The sequence below is a fragment of the Anas acuta genome, chromosome 3 (assembly GCF_963932015.1).
Source record: "Anas acuta chromosome 3, bAnaAcu1.1, whole genome shotgun sequence".
Taxonomy (NCBI): Eukaryota; Metazoa; Chordata; class Aves; order Anseriformes; family Anatidae; genus Anas; species Anas acuta.
Genome location: NC_088981.1, coordinates 78,637,172 through 78,642,049, shown reverse-complemented (window position 1 = coordinate 78,642,049; position 4,878 = coordinate 78,637,172). Strand labels below are relative to the sequence as shown.

The window sequence follows — 4,878 nt, the reverse complement described above, 5'->3', positions numbered from 1 at the left end:
TGAAAAGATTTTGATCACTGTATAGGTGTGCAGCTTGTCACCTGGCTGCTCCTGTGATGGGACACCACAGCCAATTGTCTGGAATTAGAGGGCAAAAACGCCAGGCAGCTGGGATCCCTTGCTAGAGATGCAGGCACTGACAAACCAATTGGAGATGGTGCGTGACCTTACAGCCTCTGGAGGCATCTCCTGTCAGCTGTGAAGGAAAGGTATCCTTTTAAGGAAGAACTTGCATTTCCACTATGGAGAAGGGCATTCAGTATTTGATGGAATTAGCTCAATGGGAGGTTATTTATAGGGACCTAGAAAACAAACAAATATCCACAGATCCAGATGAAGTCAAGTGTACACTACCCATGTGGCGGAAGTCTGTATGGAGTGCACCATCATCATATGCCAGCTCATTGGCAGTAATGGTTTGGAAAGAACATGAGGAACCCATAGTGGATGAATTGACTAAACAACTCCAGCAGTATGAAGAATGTCTCTCCTGTTCCATACGGGCCTGTCTCTCGGCTGTGGAGAAATTTTTGAAGAGAATTTATCTTCCTCCCCACCTGAACAAACCAGTGTTCCACCAACTAAAAGAGAATACTTTGGAGAAACTTTCTGAAAAGGTTCACCAATTTGAAGAGAGATTATCTTCCTCCCCACTTGTACAAACCAGTGTCTCAGCTATCAGGGGTAAGTGTCCATCCATGCAAGGAAGACGATACAGTGGGTATACACCCCGTGCCACCCTGTGGTTTTACCTACATGACCATGGAGAGGACATGAGAAAATGGGACAGAAAATCTACCTTGACCCTAGAGGCATGTGTACCTGAGTGGCAAGGAAAAACAATCGGGAAAAAGGGGTTCTCTGAGAAGGTTGCTGCTCCAACTTCCAGCAGGCAGTCCTTCAGAAACAGAAATGAAGATTCTGACGAGGATTAGAGGGGCCCTGCCTCCAGCCAGAGGGACAAAAGGGACAATCGAGTTTATTGGACTGTATGGGTTTGATGGCCTGGCACATCAGACGCACAGAAGTATAAGGCTTTAGTAGACACTGGTGCACAGTGTACTGTAATGCCATCAAGCTATAAAGGGCCAGAACCCATCTGTATTTATGAGTTGATGGGGGGATCCCAGAAGTTAACTGTATTGGAGGCTGAAGTGAGTCTAACTGGGAATGAGTAGCAAAAGCACCATATTGTGACCAGCCCGGATGCTCCGTGCATCCTTGGCATAGACTATCTCAGAAGACGATATTTTTACAGACCAAAAAGGATTCTGGTGGGCTTTTGGCATAGCTGCCTTAGAGACAGAGGACATTAAACAGTTGTATACCTTGCCCAGTCTCTCGGAGGACCCTTCTGTTATGGGGTTGTTGAGGGTCAAAGAACAGCAGGTGCCAACTGCTACCACAGCTGTGCACTGGCAGCAATATCACACCAACCGAGAGTCCTTGATTCCCATCCATAAGCTAATTTGCCAACTGGAGAACCAAGGAGAGATCAGAAAGACTCATTCACCTTTTAAAAGTCCCATATGGTCAGTGTGAAATTCTAATGGTGAGTGGAGACTAACAGTGGACTATCATGGCCTGGATGAAGCCATGCCACTGCTGAATGCTGCAGTGCCAGACAGGCTAGAACTCCAATATGAGGCAAAGCACACAGTCACAGCGGCAGTGGGCTCTATAGGGCAAGGGGATGTAGCTCAGTGGTAGAGCACATGCTTTGCATGTATGAGGTCCCAGGTTCAATCCCTGGTATCTCCAGTGGCTGAAAGTATTGCTGCAGTTTTATCCCAGCCAGCAGCTAAGCACCACACAGCTGTTTGCTCGCTCTCTGGGATGGGTATGGGGGAGAGAAACAGGAAAGTGAAGTGAAGTCTGTGGGTTGACATAAAGACTCTTTATTAAGACAGAAAAATAATAATAATAATAAAATGATAATATTACTAGTAATCACAGAACTGAAGGGGTTGGAAGGGACCTTGAAAGATCACCGAGTCCAACCCCCCTGCCAAAGCAGGTTCCTTAGAGCAGGCTGCCCAAGTAGGCATCCAGATGGGCTCTAGAGAAGGAGACTCCACAACCTTCCTGGGCAGCCTGCTCCAGTGCTCTGTCACCCTCACCGTGAAGAAGTTCTTTCACATATTGGTGCGGAACTTCCTGTGCTCTATCTTGTGGCCATTACCCCTTGTCCTGTCCCCACAAACCACTGAAGAGAGGTTGGCCAAATCCCTGTGTCCCACACACCTCAGGTATTTATACACATTGATAAGATCCCCTCTCAGCGTTCTTTTCTCCAGGCTGAACAGACCCAGGTCTCAGCCTTTCCTCATAGGGAAGATGCTCCAGGCCCTATATTATCTTTGTGGTCCTCCGCTGGACTCTTTCCAGGAGATCCCTGTCTTTTTTGTACCGGGGAGCCCAAATAATAATGTGTATGAAACAAGTGATGCACAATGCACTTGCTCACCACCTGCTGACTGATGCACAGCTGTGGTGTAATTGCCTGAGGTAACTAGGGAAATAAAACTAACAGTCTAATTTTAAAGAAAATGTACAGCATTGAAGAGGCCTTCAGGCTAGGGCATAGCTGCATTACCTGAGCATTCCCTGGGATTCTATTGTGCTGGGGAAACTTGATGTGCTAGCTCTAAGGAACAGCACGGAGCATAGAGTAGAGTGGAGACACCACAGCTAGGCTCTGTAACCAGGTGGGGACTCTATTGTTCTTGTGCACGCTGAGACCGATAAACTGCACTTTTGTCACCCTGAGCCAAGGACCTGTCATGTTTTGACAAATGCTGTACCCTAGTGTACTTTTTGCTCATTATAATATCATTATGATACCAAAACACACCTCCAACCCAAAAGCTACCCGCCTCCAAGGTGTGACCACCCCTCACCGAGCATGCACTCTGAATTTCTCGGAGCCTATTACTTTAAACGGAGAAAGGAGAACTTTTCACCAATCATAACTAAGATATGCTTGACTAGAGCCACTCAAGCTCCACCTACATGTAAAAGATAGAAAATAATATAAATTGGCCTAAGAGAGAGGGGATGTTCGGGAAGATACCACCGTCAGGGGAGATACCATCTCAAGGAAATACAACATCCTTAGGACCTCCTGACTCCTAGGATCAGTCGACGGGCTGAGCCTCTCTTCCCCCCCCCACCTTTGGGTGAGATCTGAATACTTGCTTATAAATCTCTCTAGAGTCTTTGATCCTTTTAACGCGTTTATTTCTAGGCTGTGCACCTGTAACACCTGTAACACCTGAATATTTCATGCATGCTAGCTTGCTTTTGCAGACAGTCACTATCGCTGGCAATTCAAAAGAACCTGATTATCTGTTGCTGTAATAAACCATACTTGATTGCATTGTGATAGCTCTCATTAAGTGCAACTAGAGTAAGGGTGGTTATCTGTGATAATTCAGTGTTCTGAATCCAACCAGACCCCCAGACCGTTAGTGCATTGTTGGTGAATGTCTGACTGGACCCCCAGACGGTTAACGCATTGTTGGTGAATGTCCGACTGGTTCAGTACCCTAAATCCGACCGGGCCTGTTAACGGTTAATCAGCTACACCCCTTAACGCGACAGCAGCCTGATGCAATCCCTGAGCAGCTGCCGCCCCCACTCCCATCCCGGCTAGCCACCCCTATAAATTGTTTAGCATGACATCACATGGTGTGGAATACCCCTTTGGCTAGTTTGGGTCAGCTGTCCTGGGTCTGACCACTCCCAGCTCCTGCTGCACCCCCAACCCACCCACTGGCAGGACAGAGCAAGAAGCTGAAAAGTCCTTGGCTTAGTTAAGAAAGCATTGCTCTGCAACAATTAAAACATGAGCATGTTATCAACACTCTTCCCATCCTAATCCAAAACATAGCACCCTACCAGCTACTAGGAGGAAAATTAACTCTATCCTAACTGAAAACAGAACAAAAGTGAAAAGTAAATTTTGAGACATATTTTGATTTCCTGTTCATATACAATATTCTACAGAAGTCAGAAATCTTGTACATATGCAACCAAGAGTTAAATGTGATCTCAGACATCTACCTATTATGGGTGCTCAGGGACCTATGTGAATAAACTTTATGCTTGACTTATTTTAAAAGTAAATATAAAATTTAGCAGTAAATTTAAGCCCAAAGGGAATTTTCCATATTGTACTATACAGATATTTCATTGTATAATACTCATGAAAATTGAACTTGATATGAGCTATAATCATGGCAGAGGTAAGGGAGAGTGAGATTCTCACTTTGAGCACACTTCCCCTTTGTCCTTTAGCTGCACTTTCAGTCACTTTTAATAGCTAAGGAGATGTTTCATGCCAAAGGTTTTCACATATGATAGAAACTAATTAATTAGTTAATAATATATGAATCTTGCCCTACATTATGAGTGCAATCACCCAGATGAGAAACCAGAAATATTGATGATGTTAAAGGTTTAACTGAGACTTTCATCCTGGTAAAGTTCAGTGACTGATATTTTCATCTATTTAGTCAGGCTCATATCACATTTTATAAACTGCCCTGATGCTATAGAATTTAACAACTTCCCACTGTTCTGTGTACAGCCAAGTTGTTGGTTTGGGTAGTGAGAGTCATGGTAAAATAGCAAAGTTCTATTTCCATTTCAGTGTAAGCTTCTGTTCCATTTGAGCTGTCCCAGCTCCATTTGATTTAATCATTCTATCTCCCAAACTAGGAGGAGTGAAACCAGACCATATACTTTTCAGATGCATTTTGAAAATACAATATCATAGGAAGAATCAAAGTCCCCTTCTACTCTGGAAAGCCAAAGCAGACAGTGTCAATGAGGAGAACATATTGGTTTCAAACACTTACTGGAATTACAGTATAA

General features: G+C 44.4%; 1 non-coding gene across 1 annotated transcript; it reads left to right on the top strand.

Moving 5' to 3' along the window:
* The first annotated feature begins 1,689 nt into the window (after positions 1–1,689).
* Positions 1,690–1,761, top strand: TRNAA-UGC (transfer RNA alanine (anticodon UGC)). Its single transcript has one exon. It is a non-coding gene; the product is annotated as a tRNA-Ala (tRNA).
* The last annotated feature ends 3,117 nt before the right edge of the window (positions 1,762–4,878 follow it).